A 25,288-nucleotide genomic window follows, 5' to 3' on the forward strand; every position below is an offset into this window, starting at 1 on the left:
GACGAACAAACTGGTGAAGAACATGTATTCAGGGTATGCAAACACAGACCCTGTAACCCTTACAAGAAACCTGCAATGAACCTTTCAAATGTTAATCCGAACTAAACCTCCAAAGTTGACATGACTTGCATTTGTGTTTGAATACTTGTAAGGTTGCGGATGATAATGTATTATTGTTCGAAGCCTGGAGTTGTTAATACAAATAATTATGTAGTCAACCATCAATTTGTAGAACTTGATGGATGCAGAATCTATACCGCAAAGTTATGGGTAATAAAAGATCCTCGCGCTTTCTTTTCTTTATGTGGAATTTAAAGCAGCAAGGAGGTTTCATTGAATCTGAATCAAAAACAGGTTTTAGGCCAGTTTACAATGACTTCCAGTTTAGAGGGGTCTATCTTCAATTCACCACCCCCTACTATATGTCCAGTTTAGAGGGGTCTATCTTCAATTCACCACCCCCTACTATATGTCCTAAATAATTCAAAGATGTTTTGCCAAATTCACATTTTGAGAGTTTAACATAAAGCTTTTCTCTATTCAAAACATCTAGTGTCTCGTTAACATGCTTTAAATATTCTTCCCACATTTTGCTAAATATAAGAATGTCATCTAGATATATAATAACAAAATCATCAAGAAAAGGTCTGAGTACATCATTCATTATTCTCATGAAAGTAGCAGGAGCATTAGTTAAGCCAAAAGCCATAACTAGCCACTCATACAATCCCTGCTTTGTTTTGAAAGCAGTCTTCCATGCATCTTGTTCTACAACTCTGACCTGATGATATCCACTATGCAAGTCTAACTTGGAAAAATAAACAGCTTATTTTAACTGATCTAGTAGATCATCTATGCGAGGAAGGGGATAACGATTTTTTATCGTTATCTTATTCAGTGCTCGACAATCAATGCACATTCTCCACGAGCCATCTTTCTTTCTCACCAAAATGTTTGGTGACCCACATGGTGATGTGCTAGGTCTGATGAACCCCTTCTCGAGCAACTCCTGCACCTGCTTCTTGATTTCTGCATTTTCTAAAGAAGACAACCTGTATATCTCAATGTTAGGCAATGGAGCATCTTGCTACAAATTAATATCATGCACTATTTCCTTTTTGGGTGGCAGAACTTTAGGTTCTTGAAACAAGATATCATACTCTGAAACAACTTTTTCTAAATCAGCTTGCTGTTTAGCATCACAACCCTCAAATACATTGGTTTTATCAGGTTTATTTTCCTTTACAACCATCAACAACTTTTTTTTGCATCAATTTACAATTCGTTTCATCTGCCATGAGTTTATTAGAGTATAATTATTCTTGAGCTTATGAGCTCTTACAAAGTATTTGATTCCATCTTTAATGAGTAGATACTTGTTCTCAGCTCTATAGAAAATAGCTTTTCTATCATACAAGTAAGGAATTCCTAAAACAATTCCACATATATCTAGAGGAATTATATCTAACTCAACCTCATCTACAAATGTTGACCCAAAAGAAAACTTAAGTTTACATTTTCTAGTCACTTGTAGTTGTGCTTTATCACTTAACCAACCTAATGGGTATGGTTTCTTCTGAGGTGTAGTCAGTAATCCCAACTTCTTTACAATTGCTTTAGAAATTAAATTTACTTGTGAGACACTATCAAACAAAGTATCAATCTTTTGATGTTTGGAAACAACTTGAATATGGAAAGGCTCATGTCTTTTTCTCTCATTTTCTTCATCAATAATAGATTGTGCAAAATTACTAGTAGATGCTTCAAGATTTTTACCTCTTATACCTGTGGTTGCAATGGTTGTTTCATCTCCTGAGTCCAACCCCAAATATTTCTGAATAGCTGCAGCAGTGTTCTTCTTCTCGCCCTCGAACTTTTTAGGTATCAGCTCTGGATGCAGAATCCAAGTGTGCTCATCATCATGCCCATCCTTTTTATAGTGAGTGCATGAAGAAAAATGGTTTGACCTCCAACATCTAGTCAGGGCCAACCCCCCACCTAATCCGGTGGGACCCATGTCACTTATATATTCACTTAGTCGAGGCCAACCCCCTACCTACTCCGGCGGGACCCATGTCACTATGTCATGGTTTTCAAAAGGAAGAAGGTATGCAGCTCAGAAGGGGAAATAGGCATATGAGCATGGATTCTGAGGAATTTTGTGCGGAGATTTTAGTTGGATTTGTGGGATGTGAGAAGAAAACCACTACTTCAATTGCATCATAAGCACTTACGCGTCCTAGAAGCAGAGTATTAAATAATAAAGGTTGTTTTTGGTGAGTAGGACGACCAATTGACATCGTTCCTCGAAAACTAAAGCCTTTGGTGGTGGGCCATAAAGGTTGTTTTTGGTGAGTAGGACGACCAATTGACATCGTTCCTCGAAAACTAAAGCCTTGGTGGTGGTGGTGGGCCACATCAACCGTTAAAAAAAAAAAAAAAAGGAAGCAAAATCAAAGTTTAAATTTACAAATACAAAAAAAAATTGGCATAGGACGAAACTGTGATCCATCTTAATTTTGAATTTACCAAAAGTCAAAAGGCATTTTTTATTTTTGTATTTTTTATTTACAGGAATCAACAATTGGGTCGGTCTCATACTCACCTGACATGGGTCGATTCCAATCGCTATCAATATAACCTCTCCAGGTGCCTATGTATGTGTCTTCCATAAGCAGAAAGGGTTTGAACCTCAAACTTCTTCACACATAACACTTCATTTTCACTACCAATTAAACTGCCATTACAAATATTATTTATATTTGAATATTAATTATGTCTTACATTAAAATAATTTTTAAAAACAAAAATATTATAATTTTTATCACACTAAAATGTAAAAATATATATTTATTTTTGTATTTTATTACCAGTAATATTATTTTTTATTTAAGGAATATTTCTTTTTTATTTTGAAAAAAAAAGTCATTTTCACTTAAACATAAACCAAATCTAGATCCATCTTAACTTCATATCTCCCAAGCAAATCTCAAGAGATTTACGTCTCAAAGAAAAATGATCCCTCTCGCTACTACAGTTAAAGATGGATTCAAGTTGATTGATTTGCATCTAAAAGAAAATTGACCCCCACAGTATTAAAGTTAAGATAGATTCGAATTGATTGTTAATATTTAAAGTTTAAATCAGATTCACTGATTTGCATCTCAAAAAATTGATCCCTCCCAGTACTAAAGTTAAAATGGATCCAAGTTGATTATGAAATGAAATTAAATGATATTTTAAGGTCTACTAGACTAAAAAATAGATATGAGACCATTAGTTCCATGTTTTTCGCTTTTTGCAATTCAATCATTTTCTGATTCAAATAGATGATGCACTGACCCAACCTTCCAAGATATGAGACCATTAGTTCCATGTTTTTCGCTTTTTGCAATTCAATCATTTTCTGATTCAAATGGATGATGCACTGACCCAACCTTCCAACAATCCCTTCGCTAAAAAGACAATGCCAAGAAACTGATTCTAACAGGCTCTCATAACTTTCTCTGATGACTTTGAATGCATTACATTCCAAAATGAAATGTTTTTCCGATTCCACAACCCCCAAACATGCAAAATGTACACACTCGTTCTTTCCAAGTTTCTTTAAGCCTTTTCCACCCTGTTTCACACTGAGGTTGATGTGAGTTGGTCCTTTACTGAGCAATAAGAAACTCTTTTGTTGTAAATCACAGATAAGATTCAATTCCTCAATATAACATTTCTTCTTTTATCTAAATTAATTATTAATATTTAAAACTTCTATGATTTGAAGACTCAGGTAAGTGTCCACATGAGTCAAACAGAATCCACCCTTAGTGCAATTAGGAGATCCCTAACCAGCTATCGTGTTTATCCTTCCGGATTAACCGATGAACACGTAGAATCAAGATGCCACGCTGGCAACGTAATTGCCACGTCACGCACTCCAGTTAACTTCCTCGTAACTGAGAACCGGCCAGAAAGGAGACTACTCTACCGCGTGTTTGCTTTTTCCCAATACGGTGAACCCCTGCTTTTTCGACGTGACCTGTCTACTGCACATATTTTATTTTGTATATTTCCAGCTGGAGGGCGGCTCCTTTCTTTGTGGGCACCTCTCATCGGATTTCTCTTTACTTCCATCTATGGGAGTCGTCTATTTAGGTGGAAGAATGGCCTCGATTATTAAAAAATTGGAATTTGGATTAAAAAAAATTAATTTTTTTTAGAGATACAGTATTTGAATTATGTTTTTATGATTGAAATAGATTTATTATTATCAAAAATCTTTAAAACATTTAAATTTATGAAATACGATAATTTTTAATTAAATTTACAAAATTCTTTATTAAATTTTTTATTTCATACTTATCAAAAATATGACTAAAATTTCCATAACTTTCAAAGAAAAAAACATAATCGTTACCCTACAACTTGCATGTTTGATTATGTTTGATTATGTCAGTTTGTCACGATATTTAAATTTTAAATACGATAATGACGATCCATTAAAGTGGGTAGTTATTAATTGTATTTTGGCGAAAGCTCCAAAAAAATTGTTAGGAATCCGTCCGCGATCTTATCTGTTCGTTGTCTTTATTAGTCAGTGCGGCGTTTTTCAAATTATCCTGCGCACAATTATTTCATTGCCCTTATCAGGACATACTAAATTCTTCTCTTTGCACCTTTTTTGTTTCGGTAATTCATTCTATGGATCATAGATAAATCCATTGACGTGCCCACCTATAAGATAAGACCCTTGGCTTATAACAGGAATTGTGAGCTGTTTACTGTAAAGGTTTTTTTCCTGTAAAGGTTTCCATTGCTGCCATTGGTTCGAAGCCTCCATAGCAAGAAGAATACATATTAGAGTTTGCCATTTGGATTCATATTCCTTGACTTCAAAGTATCGTTTAGGCTAGAGATTAATATTTCTTTTAACTTCAAACGATCGTTTAGTTTTGAGATTAATAGAAAGTATCGTAGTCACCACCATGGGATGGTCTCCGGCGAGTGCAGTGAGCGCATTTTTAGACACTGTAAATCTGGTAAGTTCGTGCATTTCTCTGGCTGAATATGAAACAAACAAATTCCTTTATTAGCCCCTGCAATAATATCGGTTACTCTAAACATATTTTCTTTGGCTTTGGTGAGGATTAAAATCTTGATATTGCTATAATTAAATCAGGTTTTCTGTACCAGAACTTGATTTTGGGTTTTTTTTGTTTCTCTAATTATGTTTGTCAGGGGATTGTGGAAGTTAATGCTGATTAATTTCGCAATATTTGCTTAATCTTGGGGTATATATGATCCCTGACTTGATTAGGGCTATTTATTGCATTTTTTTTCGGATTTCTATGAATTTTTTTGAGGTTTCTGTGAATTATTTTATGTTACCAAAAAAGCACATCGAATTGAGTTGAGAGCATTGGTTAAGTACCTCTAAAATGAAGCTTTTCTATGATTTTTGTTTTAGGTTTCTGTGAATTATTTTTACGTTACTAAAAAAGCGCATCGAATTGAGTTTAGAGCATTGGATAAGTCTCTAAAATGAAGCTATTAAAGATACAAAGCTTTTGATATTTCTCTCCATTTCTTCATTCTTCTTTAGGCATAATTTTTTGGGGTCTATCCCACTTGACACGAGTAGATGAAGGGTTTAATTTGGGTCGTTCAGAATAGTTTTTGAATTGTGGTAAATATGACAGGAGTGTAAAGTATTTAATTTTTCAGACACATTTTACTAAATGGCCTCGTGTTGTGACATTGCAGAGCAAATTGGAGGAGCAAAGAAAGCAGGCAGAACCAGAGAGTACCGAATTCATATCAGCTCTCGCTGCAGGCATGAACGCACAGCTCATTGTAGAGGTATGTTCAAGCGAAGCACCAACGTGTACGATAGGCCTAGCAGTGGCAGCTCGGCAGACTGGTGGCCGCCTCGTTTGCATTCTGCCGGAGAAGGCGCGGAATGACACCGTGGCGGAGACTATCAAGGATCTAGGGTTGGAACATACAACCGACTTCGTCATTGGCAATGCCATGGAGTTGCTTCCCGAGTACAAGAATGTAGATTTCGCTTGCATTGATAGCAGGCTCACTCAAGATTACCAGGATTTGTTTATGGTTTTGAATCTAAATCCCTCTCGAGCGGTGGTGGTTGCCAACAATGTGTTTGATAGGAAGCCCACAAATGCGTATGCCAAGACGTTGAAGAAGAAGGCGGGTGCCAAAACTGTTACTCTCCCGATTGGCAAAGGCATAGAGGTGACCAGAATCGGTATGGGTTATAACAATCATTCCCCGCCTCAAACACAACAGGGAGTCGACATGGACGCCATGGGTATGATTTCCAAGAGGAGATGCTGTGATTATTATAAAAATGTGAAAAGTACAACTTCCAGAGGCCACAAGAGCGGATGGATCGTGCATGTAGACGAACAAACTGGTGAAGAACATGTATTCAGGGTATGCAAACACAGACCCTGTAACCCTTACAAGAAACCTGCAATGAACCTTTCAAATGTTAATCCGAACTAAGCCTCCAAAGTTGACATGACTTGCATTTGTGTTTGAATACTTGTAAGGTTGCGGATGATAATGTATTATTGTTCGAAGCCCGGAGTTGTTAATACAAATAATTTTGTAGTCCACCATCAATTTGTAGAACTTGATGGATGCAGAATCTATACTGCAAAGTTATGGCTAATAAAAGAACCTCGGGCTTTCTTTTCTTTATGTGGAATTTAAAGCAGCAAGGAGGTTTCATTGAATCTGAATCCAATACAGAAGCCGCTCGTCAATTCGCAATTGAAAGTCTTGTGCCCTTGGTGCTTCTTTCTTGATATATAAGACTAGCAATTGTCCGAAAAGGTACAAAAAGAGGCCGATAGGATTATTTAATTGGAATTTTTGAATTTTTCTAAAAGAGTTAATTGGTTTGTGGAAAACCTTGTTTTCTTGCATTGGATCATTGTGCAATTATTTAATTGGAATTTTTGAATTTTTCTAAAAGAGTTAGTTGGTTTGTGGAAAACCTTGTTTTCTTGCATTGGATCATTGTGCAATTACTTTTCTTTAGATGTTTTGTTTATATCTATATTACAAGGAACACATTGAATGTTTTATTTCATTTATGCTATCCTTACTAATATCCTTTCCGTGCTTTTTCTTGATCAATTTGATGAAATATTCCATTATCCTTTGGTCAAAGTCCTCACCTGCATATTAGTGTACATCCTGGTAAGTTCAAAGCTCGAAAGCCAACCAAAAAAGTCAATCATAACCACCGTGCACATATTCAAATTCATAATGTAAAACTGTGCACGTATTCATATTCATAATGTAAAACCGCCAGACAGAGTTCAGACAGAGTACCTCCAAGATGGGTATCACAGTTTGTAGCCAAAACTTCAAAAGCTTTGTTGTCAATAGTCAGAACACTTACATCAAACGTGCCACCGCCAAGATCAAAAACAACAATATTTTCCTCTCCACCCTTCTTGTCCAAGCCATAAGCTATTGCTAAGGAAAAATATTTACAAAGCTAATAGTAAAATTGTACTTGCAGAGTGATAGTTCTACGTGATACAAAGGCCTGAGACCCAGTACTCTGAAAACCAACCAGATCGATACAACCTGAGACCAAGTACTCTCAATACCAACCAGATCGATACAACCTTTTGTATGAGCTGAATATCCATGTATAAGCAATGAAACAATAAAGCAAGAACTGTCCAACAAGGCTGCAATTTTTCTTATAAAAATATCTCCCACTGCAACGAGTTCATAACAGAAATTTAATGGCACTCCCCTGCACTAATAAATTGAGAGGTATGTGGTAAAAACGATACCCCTCATGATTTTTAATTTTTCATTATTAAACATATACAATACAATTAAATCTGGTACAACCTGCCCAATACAATGAAACTTTATTCAACTAAAATTGATATGTTGTCCATCAAATTTCTACAATCTACAGACAAGTGAACCTTTCACAAAATTCTGCAGTTGCATTCACAAGTACACCCTCTAGAGCTTTGGGTAGTTACTATATTCATGGATAATATTTAGCTTCAGAATAAGTGGCAGGACATACCTGAGTTTAATCTGGCCTCAATCATTTGGGATATCTAATTTCTTTTCTAGTTTATAACAGGGGAAACCTCAACACCTGCCATACCAGACAAGTAGTAGCCAAAAACAGTAGTCGGAGTTGCTAGAATGCCTTAGTGTTCCATTTAAAGAATTAAAGGCTTAGTGAAGGCATTCGAGGTCATTGGTGTATGTGGGCTGGTCGATGTATGTATACAAATTAATCCCAATTCAACAAGTCCATTTTAACAAGTCGGTGTGCTATGCAAAAACACTGAAACCCAATAAAGAAATCCACAGAAGACCAAGCTAAATCACCACAATTAAATGTTAAAACTTCAAGCCTAGAAAAATACCAAAGTACTTTATTCAAATTCATAGCACCAGTATGCCTGATTCTATATATAAACCTAGCCTAGAGGAACAGAGTCGTCCATAGTCTCAAGTAGTAGAAAAAACTGCAAATTTGCCAAACCAAGAATCTCCCTACAAAACTCTTATTCCTAAACAGAAAACCAGACTTAACCAAAATCTACACAAAAAATGTTAACCAAACACATTCAAATGTGTGAGCATGTAAAGTCAACACAACAACTAAGGTGAAAATTTTGCAAAACAGCCAAATCAAAACGTTGATAGTCATCATACACCCATACGGTAATGAATACAAGTGAATAACAACTCATTCCAGAAATCTTCAATCTAGAGCAACCCAACAAGTAAATTTTTGTTTCCATCATAACCCAATACAAGAATAAGCATAATTTTGTGATTTTTTTCATTCACGTTTTACTGAAATAAGTTCAAATCAATGTTTGCGATGACCAAGAAAGCTCAAGCCAGACTTTGGATTGCAAGCCAAGGAAGAGGCAAGGGAATAGGAATTATGTGGCGTGGGACAATGTCAAGGGGTAGCCGGGGAATTGCAGGATCAAAGGCTTTGGGCTTTCATCCAGGTATGGTTTCTGGTGATACTTATGGCGTTGACAGGATTGGAATGGGCCCTGTGGATGGGTTTGCAATGCCAGATATGTTTACTGCTCCAGCGAGTCAAGGCAGAGGATTTCCTCCTTATGGCCAACCAGGTCCCAGATTTGGCCCAGCTTCAGGGATCAATAAGAATTATCAATTCCCTACACCCTTGGAAAGCAAAGTGACATACAGAAGCTCGTTCCATGTATCAAGGACACCTGGTAAGCACCAATGGCTACAATCTGCAAACTGCTCAGGATGCTACTTCTCATCACTAGTAACGGTACTACTGTAAATTGAAGGGTGACCATCTTTGCGAAATTGGGATAGTCCTGTGATATCCAGCTGAGTAACAGGAAAAATCATAGTCCCTATAACTTCCTTCACTATGGGCACCTGAGGAATCACTGGAGGCGAGTATCCTTCAAATTGCACTGGTTCAGTCTGACCATAGCATTTCTGCCCGTTCTTCTGATTCCAATAAATTGGGCTGCACATTTACATCAATTTTATGAGGAAAACCATTTCGTATACCTAAAATAAGAGCCATAGCTACTTGAATAGATTTCATGAATATCTTGGAATTTGATCTATCATAAGAACAGTTATATTTTTTTAAAGCTTAAACTTCCAATTCCAAAATATTCATGAAAACTGCAATCCACATCAAAAATGCCCTATAATATATACAATGTGTGTTTGTATAAAGATTTACCTGTAATGTGTAGGGGACGAGGTGCTAAAGAAGACAAGTGATTTTTTGGGATCGATATTTGCAAGTATCCAGTTTGCCCACGTCGTCGATGCCCTCTTGTAAGCCACAAGTGGATCCATGTTTGTGTAAAGCAGATTGTTAGCCATGATTAGGTCCTATCTGTCCAACCACATTCCAAACTATTACATTTTTAATATCATTTACAACACTAAATTTGGCTGCCCCTTGTTGAAAATTTTAATCAGAAAGTTCAGAGTTTTGATACTTCCCACCTTTGATCTTGCCACCAATGGGATGACTCAAAAACCAATACATCAACTCCTTTCCAGTAAACACCATTATCCGCAAGAGTGTCCAGATTGAGAATTCTCTGGTTCTGACTGTTATTGTGCAGATCAACCAGAAGTGGAGCCCAGAAAAACTCCACAGAAGCATCATAATCCTTTTCAGAGAAAGAAGATTGTAAGACTTCATTACTCACCATATAATCAAATGCACAACTATCCATGGAAACTACATTTATCAGCTTACCAGGGCCTTGAATATTGAAGCTTGTTGACTAACAGTTTTCTTATTGCTAGGAATCACTGCTTGAAGCATGCAGACCATGGATTCCCATTGGTTTTGACTTATTGAGTCTCCAACAAACATTAATCGCTTTCCTCTTAACCGCTCTAGCAGATTTTTGGCATTGAAACTGAAACACCATATACAGAAAAGTCCAAATCCTTTTATTCTCATATACAATATCACCTTGTTTTTTATCCATTTATTTTCATATGCAATATCACCCTATTTTTTTGCATTTCATTTCCTTTTAGCATAAATGCAATGCAAAAGAGAACATACTTCTAGGTAGGCTAATTTGTTTGCATTTTTATTTGTGGGGTTTATTTTGATTTCTGAAATATTTTGGAATAGAAATGATTGAGGTAAAAAACTCATATTTTTTATTTTGGAATGGGATAAATAAGAGGAGATGTAGCACCAAAACTCTTGGAAATCCCCATAGACCCTTTGGAATTTCTCCACTGAACTTATTGTTTGCTAGTCTAAACCGAAGAAGACTTGTACAATTCCCATATACCTCTAATATGCTACCATTTAGACTATTGTTGATCACATTAGAATTTGAAGCTTTCCCCCATTACAGAGTTGGGTTGGCAATGGCCCACTTAACTGGTTTTCAGATAAATCCAAAACCTCAAACTGGTTCTTGCTTCCAAGCTTCTGAGGAATTTTCCCAGTGAGCGAATTGCGAAACAATTTCAGAGTTTTCAACAAGGTCAGCTCAGCAATCCCTGGAGGAATCTCGCTGGACAATCTATTTTCAAGCAAATTCAAAAATATTAGCCTAGTTAAATTGCCTAAACCCTTTGGAAGTATTCCTGCGAGCATATTATCCAAAGCATCTAAAAATTCCAATGCCATCGTACCAATATTCTTAAGAATCTCACCCTCAAGTTTATTCTGGTAAAGCTGCAAACTAACCAACTTTCGAAGCCTATTGAAATTATGAAAATCTATTACAGTCAATTTGTAGGTTAGAGAAATTTCTAGCATTGCCAATATCTTTAGAAATGCTTCCTTCAAAGCTATTATAACTGAGATGTAGCACCGAAACTCTCGGCAATCCCCCTAGACCCTTTGGAATTTCTCCACTGAACTTATTGTTTGCCATTCTAAACCAAAGAAGACTTGTACAATTTCCATATACCTCTGATATGCTACCATTTAGCCTATGGTTGATCACTACTAGAATTTGAAGCTTTCCCCCATTACAGAGCTGGGTTGGCAATGGCCCACTTAACTGGTTTTCAGATAAATCCAAAACCTCAAACTGGGTCTTGCTTCCAAGCTTCTGAGGAATTTGCCTAGTGAACGAATTGCGAAACAATTTCAGGGTTTTCAACAAGGTCAGCGCAACAATCCCTGTAGTAATCTCGCCGGACAATCTATTTTCAAACAAATTCAAAGATTTTAGCCTAGTTAAATTGTTGAAACCCTTTGGAAGTATTCCTGAGAGCATATTATCTGAAGCATCTAAAAATTCCAATGCCATCGTACGAATATTCTTAGGAATCTCACCCTCAAGTTTATTCTGGTAAAGCTGCAAACTAACCAACTTTCGAATCCTGTTGAAATTACGAGGCCAAGGCCCTGTTAGATTATTCTTAGATACATCCAGAAGCTGAAGTTCCCTCAAATCCCCAATAGAAACAGGAATCCTCCCCTGTAAATTACACTCCATCAGCCACAGATTCTGCAGCTTAGTCAATTTCCCAATCTCCACAGGAATAGGACCACTTTCAAACGGATTAAGGGCCAGATTCAGCTCCAGCAAGTTTGTCAGATTGCCTAGAAATCCAGGAATAGTCCCACCCAACAAATTGGAAAAGAGATTAAGTATTTGCAACTTCCTCAACTGGCTGAAGGCAGGGGGACTTGGGAATTGAATTGACAAATGCTACTCGACGTATCTTCTTATATGGTGAAACCTGCACTCAACCATAGCAGATATTTTCTCTTGGAAATTAACATCTTCAACAAAAGAAAACAAAGTTTAGGTTGAGACAGAGTAAGGAAACATATAGAAACTCAAGTGCTCCATCTACATGTTTTGCAACAAAATTTATGACATCCTCTTCGCAGAAATTGTTGTTTGACTTCTTCACAACAAATGCCATCGGTATTTGACCTGCTTCATGATCAGGATACCTACCACACACACCCCAGAAGGAAGAGAGTTTCATGCTTAAATAAATAGCATGTCTGCAAGAATCTTTGGCTTAATTTGAAAACGAAAAAGGACATCAGCTAATGTTTCAAAGGTCGTCTGGGCTACCAGCCCAAGTGTTCAATTCTAACTAAAACTTGAAAAATATTTGCTAGCTAAACAAGTGGTAAATCTAGCTGCATATAGACATTTGAAAGCATATTAGATCAACAAGTGGGAACTTGGGAAGTATATTAGAGCAAGCAGTAGTAAATGGCACTCACAGAATAACAGCAGCATCAGTAATATCTAGGTTCGAGAGGAGCAACTCCTCTAATTTTGCTGGAGCAACCTGACAAAATATAAGTCTTCTCTGAGAAGATCAATATTTTGGGTTTGCATTTACTATAAAAAAGGTCCTTGAAATGCTATGTACCTGAAATACTTTGTACTTGATCAACTCCTTTATTCTGTCCACAACAAAAAGGAAGCCTTCCTCATCGATGTAACATAGATCCCCAGTTTTCAGCCATCCTTCTAAGTCTAAAGTTAACTCAGTAGCTTCAACATTACCAAAATATCCTGCATGGAGAAGCTGAAACCTTCATATATTTTTTTTGGGAAAAATTAATCTATGGAAGAGACTGTTATGACATCATATTTAAGCTGTGATTTGGGAGCTATCATAGTGCCTTCATGCACCACTTTGTGGAAGCATAGATTCATTGACTGGAGAATACCCTTCCTGTTTGAAAGATAATTGTTGTGGCTACAAAACATATGCTCTTAAAACTTTACAATAGCATAAGGTGTGCACTTCTGGGTATACAAACTTTCTGAGTGCACTTAAATAGAAATGTTCGAGATTCTTTAAGGCGAATTTTAGCTTGGGGTACAGCATGTTTACTATGCACCCATTGTCTCATTGTGCATGGGGAGTTCAGCACTTGCTGCTTATGGTTTTTTTATCATCCTCACTTAACTGTTTAAGATTTTTCTCATACGATCTAGGTTTTCAAGGTGATCAGGGCATTATCCAAATCACCCTCTCAAAACTAAAAAAATCGAAAAACATACTCGAAATCAGCAAGGTCTGCAAATTTGTTAAATTTTTGCAGAAAGTAGTCTCCAATGGAAAATGACATAGCGACTAAGGAGTACCTTTCATGATTGTAGGTCCCCGCAACCAGAGCTCCCCTTTGTGGTTGGGAGGCATAGCTTTGCCAGTAGTTGTGTCAACCACTTTAGCTTGCACATGAGATGCAAGCAAGCCCGTTGTTCCATAATGTCTGTTTTCTTCATTGGTTATAGTCGAGGATACTGTCCCGTTAGACTCTGTCAATCCATAACCCTACATAATAATAACTTCCTTCAATTAGCCTTCTGCTCAAAACAGAAAGACATTCATATCGCTAAACATGGAATACAGTAAGTTTTGATCTTTCGTCATTTGGGGTAATTCGAAAGTTGGAACAGAATCAAGCCTGTTATGTCTTTCGGAGCTGGGAGACAGTTTTGCTGGGACTATGAACAAGAAAAACATAAATAATAAACAGAGGTGTGCCTTATAAGTGAGGCTTAGGTTTTCTTCAAGATATATGAAGTGCTATTAATAAACCTTTATATCATTTAACCATGGGAGATTGACTTAAACATGAGATGATAAAAACTCTATAAACAGGGCAGATGTTGAAATGGACGACTGAAAGTCTTATGTGATAAACAGGGAGTTACAATTTCAGCCCTGCTCAAAAGCAACTTAAAATCAAATTGATAAGAGGAAATTTGCGAATTAGGGCTGAATACGACCTGTTTAATTTGAACAGTTGGAAATCGAGCAGCGAAGTTGTCGATGATGTCTTTGCCAATTGGTGCTCCACCGCAGCCGATCGTGTGAAGCGAAGCCAAATCGTAATTGGCAACAATAGAAGACTTATTTAAAGCGACCAAAATAGGCGGAGCAGCAGGCAGGGACTTCACTCTGTACTTCTGTATGGCCGAAAGCATTTCAGCCAAATCGAATTTGGGCAGGACCACAATGGTACTCCCAGCTGCAATACAGGAAAGTGTACAGAAAAATCCGAAAACATGAAACAGCGGGATGATGAATAAACATATCTTCTCCCCTCCCTCCATCTCGTCCCGTCTGCTCAGAGCTCCAGATATCATGGCAATGAGATTTCTATGGGTGGAGATGACTCCCTTGCTTTTGCCCGTTGTACCCGACGAGTAGAGAAGCGTCGCAGTGTCTTCCTGTTTGATGTCCACTGCAGGGAGGCCGCTAATGTCAGACTGCAAGAGGAGGTTTAAAGTAGAAATACAGCCCCTGCCAGAGGAGGATATTTCTGCCGGCTTCATGTAGTGGGTGAAGATTCGAGACCGCCATCATTATGGAGAAAGGCGTTGGCATAACAGTTTTCCGTTGAGGTTTTGCGAGACCCGGGCAATAGAACTCGCGCCAGCTGCAAAGATTCTCGGTTGAGACCAAGGAGACGCTGAATGCCCGCTGAAAAATATTAAAAAGAGGCCTAATACGAAAATTGTTTGCCCGCTGAATGTGGACGACACGTGTCAACCGTAGAGACAAAAGGACGACGAAAGTCTCTTTCAAAGGAAGGCCTATCGGCCTAATTAACCAATAATTGATCAAATTATTTTTTTCATTTGTAATAATAATATTTTTGAGTACGAAAGTTTTTATAATTGGCCATAATTAATATAGGATTTTTTCAATCAAATTGCATCATAAATTTTTAAACGTTTTAAGATTTCAATGATATTTATTATGAATTAAAAGAGTGTATATTATAAGTTTAGTCAAATAAATAATTATATTTTAGTGTTTAATGATGGTGAAGTTTCTATTTATAATCTAAAATTTTACACATAATATTATTCTAAAATTAAAAGTTTTAATCTAAATAGATTAAAATACTAACACAACCACATTAAAAATATTAACGTGGTTGATATCTCAGAAGATTTCATTTATATCTATTATTAATAAAAAATAAGAAACACCAAAATAACATAAGACCTAAAAAAAATTACTAAAACATATAAATTTTTTGAATAATTACATAAATTAATAAAACTAAATTTCACTTTATTAACCACCCTAGATCCATCTTAACTCTGGATCTATTAAGCACCGAGAGGGATCAAATCTCTCGTGGTGCAAACCTATTTTTTGAGTGAAAACTTGAGGAAATGCCTGCACCTCGAGAGATTTGATCCCTCTTAGCGCTTGATAGATCTGGTGTTAAGATGGATAGGCTGGTTTCAGTCGTGTGCGGTAATACAAAATTCGCTAAACATCTAATTATTTTGATCATTTTAAATATGCTAAATATGTCTAAGATTAATTTGGTCAATTTAATTTAAAATTTGCTTAGTTACCTCAGTTTGTTGAGATGAGAGAGATTGTTAGTAAGTTGAATGTTCAAAAATGATGAAATACAAATTTTGAGTGCAAAGTTTCAATGTAACAATTTTGATAGATAGAAAATGTGAATACTAAGAATATAGTCTATTACAAACAATCTTCATTGCAATCGATTTGAAACTATTTTCTTCTACTGTTTATATTATCACACCTATTAATTTTTCCATTTTCTCGTATCGATCATATGAAAAGAGTAGTTGGAAGCAGAGACCAATCAAATATTTAACTCGATCTACTGAGTAGTTGGAAGCACATACCATTCAAATATTTAACTCGATTTACTGTAGTAAACAACATACCTTGTCTTTGTTGCTCTCCAATATTAATAGTAGTTTTCTCCAAAGTCAATCATTTTGACTTATGGATTGTTAAACCCCAAATAATTTTCAATGGTAGTTATTTTGTATTACTGCGTTGGAATTCAAAGTAACTGACAATGTTGAATGATGGAAAATGGCAATAATAAGAATGTAGCCAATTATAAATAGTTTATAGTTTCAAGAAGCAAACATTTTATATAGGTTGAAAATTCAAGTATTGTATCTAGTGTTGAATACTTTTTATGTGCTTGAGAGAATGTGTGTGTGTGTTTTGGGGGTGAGAAGGAGAGACAAGGGGAGATAGAGATATAGATAAGGAGGAGAGGGAAGAAGAGATAGCAAAGAAAAGGAGGGAGGAAGAGATATATATATGGAGAGAGAAATGTTAGAGAGAGAGAGAGAGAAGGGGAATAGAGAGAGATTAAGGGGAAAGGGAGTAGGGAGAGATAGATAGATAGGTATAGAGAGAGAGAGTGTATGTTTAGGAGCTAAGATAGAGAGATAGAGAAAGAGAGACAATGGGAGATAAAGATACAGATGGAAGAGGTAGAGATGTGCTTACACTGAAATCAATGCACATTATTAATCTAATTACATTGAAATTAATGTACATCATACATCTTGTTGCATCAAATCGGAAATCAACCTCTACACTAAAATCAATGCATGTAGTGCAAACAATCAAATAGGATTAGAAATCAACATCTATACTAAAATCAATGCATCTAGTGAAAGAAATCAAATAGGATTAGAAATCAATATCTACACTGAAACCAATGCATCTAATGCAAGCAATCAAATATGAGTAGAAATCAACATCTATGTTGAAATCAATGCATCTAGTGTAAGGTATTAAATATGATTAGAAATCGACATCTACGCTAAAATCAATGCATCTAGTGCAAGCGATTAAATAGGATTAGAAATTAATATCTACACTGAAACCAATGCATCATGTGCAAGCAATCAAATAGGATTAGAAATTAATATCTACACTGAAACCAATGCATCTAATGCAAGCAATCAAATATGAGTAGAAATCAACATGTACGCTGAAATCAATGCATCTAGTGTAAGGTATTAAATATGATTAGAAATCGACATCTACACTGAAATCAATGCATCTAGTGCAAGTGATCAAATAGGATTAGAAATCAATATCTACACTGAAACCAATGCATCATGTGCAAGCAATCAAATAGGAGTAGAAATCAACATCGACACTGAAATCAATGCATCTAGTGTAAGGTATTAAATAGAATTATAAATCGACATCTACACTAAAATCAATGCATATAGTGCATGTGAAATTTATTAAAATTCAAGAGAACCCAATAGACTCTCTAACACACTACAGTCCTTGACATACATTTAGAAGAAACATATGCTGAACATATTCTTTAGAAAATTAATATAAGTTCTCAATTAAAAACAAAAAACAAAAAATCAATAAACTCTCCACCTTAAATTAAAATACTAAGCCTTAGCCTAAATATTATGACCAAAAGAAATCAAAATTATTAAAATAATTAAAATAAATAAAATAAAAACAAAAAATAAAAAAAACTTTAAATAAATAATATACATTAATTAATTAATAAATGATCTAAAAGCACTCGTGAATGATCTCATTTAATTAATGAAGGTATTACAGACCCATGTGCTGGGGTGTGTCTATGTTATTTTAAGTAACAGATCAATAAGATTGCGAAATACATAGACACTTGAAACAGTAAGAGAAACACGGTAAGCAAATATAAAAACACAACAAATCTAATAAGGAGTTCACCCAATCCTCCTGGGCTACGTCTCCTAGTCCAGCCTTTAGTGGTGGCCTTTTCTATTGTGTCTTAAAACAGATATTTTAAAATAAGGAGCTCAATTTGAGTCTCACTTAACATATGATGATCAGTAGGGTGGTACTTGGATTCCCCTAGCCTTTAGAGTACACAGACTCCCCCTTACTGGATCTCGACCTCAACTGTTCTTAATGGTATGAGCCCAATTTGGTACTCAATACCAGACAGGTATACACAGAGGAGTTGTTTGAACCTCTCAAGCCGTCTCTGGAGTTCACAGACTCTCTGTCTCTGTCTGCTCAATGCTGCCTTTGCTTTGCAGGTTAGCTCGGCTTCTCTGTTCTCTGCAATTCGCTTCTTTCACTACTTCGGTTTTTTCCCTGTTCTTTGTCTATTCATGGCCTAAAGCTAATCTGCTCCCTAACTGTTCATTTCCTCTTCCCGGCTCTCTGGATCGCCTGCCTCTGTCCGCTGGAATTCCCCTGCTCTGCATCGTCATCGTTGTGTAACGCTGCACAGAGAGGTGGCCACTTGTCACCTTATGGATTGAGTGTCAATTTTCTTTTGAACGGTCATTATTTCCATTACTCCAGGATTTTCCCGCGAAACTGATCCTTCTGCCAGCTCATCGGTCATGCTGAACCTCAAATCTTTATGTGCCTCGGTCTATTTTCCCGTCGAATCCAGTCATCCATCGGGTTAATTCTCCACCGTTGATCTGGAGCTTCTAGATCCTAGAGTCTCCATCTATATTGCGCAGGTAAGTTGCTCGACCGTTACTCACGTGATGTAAGCGGTTTTCTCTCTCATCCGCTGGACACGCGTCGCCCGGTGTAAGGCATCGCCCTGAACTTGGCCAAACCCATATACCACTCGAAGTGCACGTGATATCCTGCCAGTTTTGGGTGCGAGACCCGCCTTCTGACGTTTTCTGCACGATTTCCTATTTTCCCTCATGACCGAGCGCTCGGGGCTTTCCTTCTCTGAGGGTTTTGTCTTGCGATACGCGATTAGCGCTAATTGCGTATCCGAAACTACCTCTGTTTCTGGATCTCGGCTTCCGATTGCCAATTTGCGTCCATGTGCGATCTCCATGGGCCAATGGTCAGCGCGCTTTAACCGAGGGTCCTCGTTGTTCTGTGCAGGCCATAATTGCCATTGTCCAGAGGTCATTTCTAATACTTCTTATTCAAAAGATTTGATCTGACATAATTTTGAAACAGTCATGAGAAATGTTTAAGGATCCAATTCATATCACGACCTTCCCACTGAAAAAGCTTTTGGACCACCAAAAGTTGGTTTTCAAGCATTGACTAAGTGAGGATATAACTGTCTCACTTGTCCAATCTCTATCCATTTTGCACTGCTTGGCTTTGAACCCTTGAGTCCAATCTTGAGGTACTCAACATCTCCCTTATGCGTCATCCTCACCTTCCTATCCATAACTGTTTCTTCCTGCAATTCATTGAGATATTCAGGTAACAGATCATCAATAGAAGGCAATTGACTTTTCTCTTCGGGTTCTTCGGGATCTTCAATTAATGAAGGTTAAAATAGTCTTAAGCTGTCTGCATTAACAACTAAGTAGATGTGCATGTAAGCTGGTAAATCAAGGCGAAAATCATGCTCACCAATTTTCTCAAGTATCTTGAAAGGTCCATACCTTATTGGCTTTAGCTTTTTACCTTCACCTTACATTCTGTCTTTGCTGATATACAGCCAGATTTGATCATCAACTTAGAAACTATGCTCCATCCTATGCTTATCATGCCTTGCCTTGTATTTGGCTTGGCTCTTTTCTAGCTGTTCCTGTACTCCTTGGTGAATCTCTTGGATTTTTTCAATGAACTTGGCTGGCTTGTCCACATCACTGTGTCCATCAACTGCTATGTCTCAATGATTACAGACCAGGACATGCAGGTGCAATTCTTTAAGAATGGTTATGTCATTAAGGATAGCCAGATGGAAACAGTTGCAACAGGAGTGCGCGTGGGGAATTTGTACAGATTGGATGCAAAGAGTATGCCACGACAAGCAATGGTTGCAGCTGGATCAACAGTTGAAAATCTCTGGCATCAGAGATTTGGACATCTCAATTTGCAAGACCTCATCTTACTTCAGAAGAAAGGTATGGTCGAAGGACTCCCTGTTTTTCATAATGTCAAGCTGGAATGTGATGGATGTGCATTAGGGAAAATGCATAGAGAAGAGTTCCCTTTGCATGTCAACAGAAAGGAAAGAGACATCCTAGAACTAGTGCATACAGATATTTGTGGACCTATGCAAACTAGGTCCCTAGGAGGTGCATATTATTTTTTGTTGTTTACAGATGACTGCACTAGGTTTTCATGGGTGTATTTTTTAAGTAAAAAGAGTCAAGCCTTTCAGTACTTTAAAGAGTTTAAATCTATGATAGAGAACCAAACAGGAAAAAGGATAAAGATTCAGAATGGAACAGTGTAAAACAGCAGCAACACCATTGCAGCAGAATCTCAAGTTAAGCAGTGATGATGGCACAAAACAGGTGATGCCACTTTGTATAGACAGCTAGTGGGGAGTTTGATATATCTCACGACAACTAGACCTGATCTGGCATATTCTGTTAGTGTGCTGAGCCAGTTTATGTCCAAACCACTTGAAAGTCAGTGGATTGCAGCAAAATGTGTGTTGAGATACCTTAGTGGTACTTGTAATTATGGTATTTTATACACTGACATTTCTGATGTTACTTTAGCAGGTTATTCAGATTCTAATTGGGCAGGTGACCTGGATGATCGTAGATCCATCACAGATTACGCATTTAGTATTGGATCCGGGGTTATTTCGCGGAGTATCAAAAAGCAAAGCACTGTAGTATTATCCTCATGTGAAGCTGAGTATCAGGCGTTGTGTGCAGCTACATGCAAAGCCATCTGGTTGAGGAGATTGCTTAGCGATGCAGGTGAAGAACAGAAAGAAGCAACTAGCATCAAAACTGACAACCAAAGCACAATAAAGCTTGCATACAATCCAGTTTTCCATAAAAATACTAAACATATTGACACTCAGTTTCATTTTGTTTGCGAAAAGATACAGTCAAAAGAAATATGTGTGGAGTATTGTAACACTTGTGATAATTTAGCTGATATTTTTACTAAGCCTCTAGGGCAAGTAAAGTTTGAGTTATTTAGAGGGATGTTAGGAGTGTAGAATAATCCTTTCTCCATTAAGGGGGGAGTTAAAAATAATGGAGAAATGGTTATATGGTTGTAACGTATCTCCTTAGTTTAGGAGGTTGTTTACAACTACACCTATTTTTCGGTGATGTATTTAATATTGTAATATTCATTTGATGTAATGTAAAGTGAACGAGAGTGAGAGTCTCCTCTTTGTTTGAGTGTAGTATCCTAGGTGCCGTACACACCTGCGAGCTAGAACTCTTTCATTTAATTCAAAGTTTAATTTTTATCTCAAAAAATCTCTAAAACACTTAAATTTATGAAATTTGACAACTTTTAATTAGATTTACAAAATTCCTTGCTAATTTTTTTTGAAAATATCACTGGAATTTCCATAACTTTCAAGAAAAAAAACATAATCGTTAGAGTACAACTTTTTGCATGTTTGATTATGTCAGTTTGTCGCGATATTTAAATTTTAAATACGATAATGACGATCCATTAAATTGGGTAGTTATTAATTGTATTTTGGGGAAAGCTCCAAAAAATTGTTAGGAATCGGTCCGCGATCTTATCTGTTCGTTGTCTTTATTAATCAGTGCGGCGTTTTTCAAATTATCCTGCGCACAATTATTTCATTGCCCTGATTTGCACTTATCAGGACATACTAAATTCTTCTCTTTGCACCTCTTTTGTTTCGGTAACTCATTCTATGGATCATAGATAAATCCATTGACGTGCCCACCTATAAGATAAGACCCTTGGCTTATAACAGGGATTGTGAGCTGTTTACTGGTTTTCATTGCTGCCATTGGTTCGAAGCGTCCATAGCAAGAAGAATACATATTAGAGTTTGTCATTTGGATTCAAAGTATCGTTTAGGCTTGAGATTAATATTTCTTTTAACTTCAAACGATCGTTTAGTTTTGAGATTAATAGAAAGCATCGTAGTCACCACCATGGGATGGTCTCCGGCGAGTGCAGTGAGCGCATTTCTAGACACTGTAAATCTGGTAAGTTCCTGCATTTCTCTGGCTGAATATGAAACAAACAAATTCCTTTATTAGCCCCTGCAATATTATCTGTTACTCTAAACATATTTTCTTTGGCTTTGGTGAGGATTAAAATCTTGATATTGCTATAATTAAATCAGGTTTTCTGTACCAGAACTTGATTTTGGGTTTTTTTTGTTTCTCTAATTATGTTTGTCAGGGTATTGTGGAAGTTAATGCTGACTAATTTCGCAATATTTGCTTAATGCTGGGGTAAATATGATCCCTGACTTGATTAGGGCTATTTATTGCTTTTTTTTTCGGATTTATATGAATTTTTTTGAGGTTTCTGTGAATTATTTGATGTTACCAAAAAAGCACATCGAATTGAGTTGAGAGCATTGGTTAAGTACCTCTAAAATGAAGCTTTTCTATGATTTTTGTTTTAGGTTTCTGTGAATTATTTTTACGTTACTAAAAAAGCGCATCGAAATGAGTTTAGTGCATTGGATAAGTCTCTAAAATGAAGCTATTAAAGATATAAAGCTTTTGATATTTCTCTCCATTTCTTCATTCTTCTTTAGGCAAAAAAATTTGGGGTCTATCCCACTTGACACGAGTAGATGAAGGGTTTAATTTGGGTCGTTCAGAATTGTTTTTGAATTGTGGTAAATATGACAGGAGTGTAACGTATTTAATTTTTCAGACACATTTTACTAAATGGCCTCGTGTTGTGACATTGCAGAGCAAATTGGAGGAGCAAAGAAAGCAGGCAGAACCAGAGAGTACCGAATTCATATCAGCTCTCGCTGCAGGCATGAACGCACAGCTCATTGTAGAGGTATGTTCAAGCGAAGCACCAACGTGTACGATAGGCCTAGCAGTGGCAGCTCGGCAGACTGGTGGCCGCCTCGTCTGCATTCTGCCGGAGAAGGCGCGGAATGACACCGTGGCGGAGACTATCAAGGATCTAGGGTTGGAACATACAACCAACTTCGTCATTGGCAATGCCATGGAGTTGCTTCCCGAGTACAAGAATGTAGATTTCGCTGTCATTGATAGCAGGCTCACTCAAGATTACCAGGATTTGTTTATGGTTTTGAATCTAAATCCCTCTCGAGCGGTGGTGGTTGCCAACAATGTGTTTGATAGGAAGCCCACAAATGCGTATGCCAAGACGTTCAAGAAGAAGGCCGGTGCCAAAACTGTTACTCTCCCGATTGGCAAAGGCATAGAGGTGACCAGAATCGGTATGGGTTATAACAATCACTCCTCGCCTCATACACAACAGGGAGACGACATGGACGCCATGGGTATGATTTCCAAGAGGAGATGCTGTGATTATTATAAAAATGTGAAAAGTACAACTTCCAGAGGCCACAAGAGCGGATGGATTGTGCATGTAGACGAACAAACTGGTGAAGAACATGTATTCAGAGTATGCAAACACAGACCCTGTAACCCTTACAAGAAACCTGCAATGAACCTTTCAAATGTTAATCCGAACTAAACCTCCAAAGTTGACATGACTTGCATTTGTGTTTGAACACTTATAAGGTTGCGGATGATAATGTATTATTGTTCGAAGCCCGGAGTTGTTAATACAAATGATTTTGTAGTCAACCATCAATTTGTAGAACTTGATGGATGCAAAGTTATGGGTAATAAAAGAACCTCGCGCTTTCTTTTCTTTATGTGGAATTTAAAGCAGCAAGCAGGTTTCATTGAATCTGAATCATATACAAAGGCCGCTCGTCAATTGTCAATTGAAAGTCTTGTGACCCTGGTGCTTATTTCTTGATATATAAGATTAACAAATAATCGATCAAATTATTTTTATGATTTGTAATAATAATATTTTTGAGTACGAAAATTTTTATAATGGGTCATAATTAATATAGGATTTTTTCAATCAAATTACATTATAATTTTTTAAATGTTTTAAGATTTCAAGTGATATTTATTATGAATTAAAAGAGTGTATATTATAAGTTTAGTCATGTAAATAATAATATTTTAGTGTTTAATGATAGGTGAAACGTTTATTTAGAATCTAAGATTTTACACAAAAGGTTATTTTAAAATTAAAAGTTTTAATCTAAATAGATTAAAATACTAACACAATCAAATTAAAAATATTAACGTGGTTGATATAGCAGAATTTCATTTATATCTATTATTAATTAAAAAAAACAAGAAACACCAAAATAACATAAAATCTAAAAAAATGACTAAAACATATAAATTTTTTGAATAATTACATAAATTAATAAAAACTAAATTTCACTTTATTAACCACCATAGATCCATCTTAACACTGGATTTATCAAGCACAGAGAGGGATCAAATCTCTAGAGGTGAAAACCTATTTTTTGAGTGCAAACTTGAGGAAAGGTTTGCACCTAGAGAGATTTGATTCCTCTCGGCGCTTAATAGATCCGATCCCTCTCGGCGCTTGATAGACCCGGCGTTAAGATCGATCTAGGTTGGGTTGTATGGTCATACAAAATTTGCTAAACATCTAATTATTTTGATCATTTTAAATATGCTAAATATGTCTAAGCTTAATTTGGTCAATTTAATTTAAAATTTGCTTAGTTACCTCAGTTTGTTGAGATGAGAGAGACTCTTAGTAACTTGAATGATGAAAAATGATGAAATACAAATTTTGAGTGCAAAGTATCAAGGTAACAATTTTGATAGATAGAAAATGTGAATACTAAGAATATAGTCTACTACAAACAATCTTCATTGCTATCAATCTGAAACTATTTTCTTCTACTGTTTATATTATCACACCTATTAGTTTTTCCATTTTCTCGTATTGATCATATGAAAAGAGTAGTTGGAAGTATAGACCATTCAAATATTTAACTCGATTTACTGTAGTAAACAACATACCTTGTCGTTGTTGCTCTCCAATTTGAATAGTAGTTTTCTCCAAAGTCAATCATTCTGACTTATGGACAAGCAATCAAATAGGATTAGAAATTAATATCTACACTGAAACCAATGCATCTAATGCAAGCAATCAAATATGAGTAGAAATCAACATGTACACTAAAACCAATGCATTTAGTGTAAGGTATTAAATA

At 36.4% G+C, this 25,288-nt stretch overlaps 2 pseudogenes across 1 annotated transcript; both read right to left on the reverse strand.

The window, feature by feature from the left end:
* Nucleotides 1-9,309: 9,309 nt before the first annotated feature.
* On the reverse strand, nt 9,310-10,681 carry LOC149206510 (protein trichome birefringence-like 43 pseudogene; annotated as a pseudogene). The gene is made up of 3 exons (XR_016253041.1): nt 10,295-10,681; nt 9,764-10,205; nt 9,310-9,538 (listed from the first exon to the last, which is right to left on the reverse strand). The product of XR_016253041.1 is annotated as a protein trichome birefringence-like 43 pseudogene (transcript).
* Nucleotides 10,682-14,150: 3,469 nt separating this feature from the next.
* On the reverse strand, nt 14,151-14,837 carry LOC149206511 (beta-phenylalanine coenzyme A ligase pseudogene; annotated as a pseudogene).
* Between the last annotated feature and the right edge of the window lie 10,451 nt (nt 14,838-25,288).

The sequence above is a fragment of the Pinus tabuliformis genome, chromosome 1_2 (assembly GCF_031772625.1).
Source record: "Pinus tabuliformis cultivar Carrire ecotype Pingquan chromosome 1_2, CPIR1, whole genome shotgun sequence".
NCBI classification, from domain to species: domain Eukaryota; kingdom Viridiplantae; phylum Streptophyta; class Pinopsida; order Pinales; family Pinaceae; genus Pinus; species Pinus tabuliformis.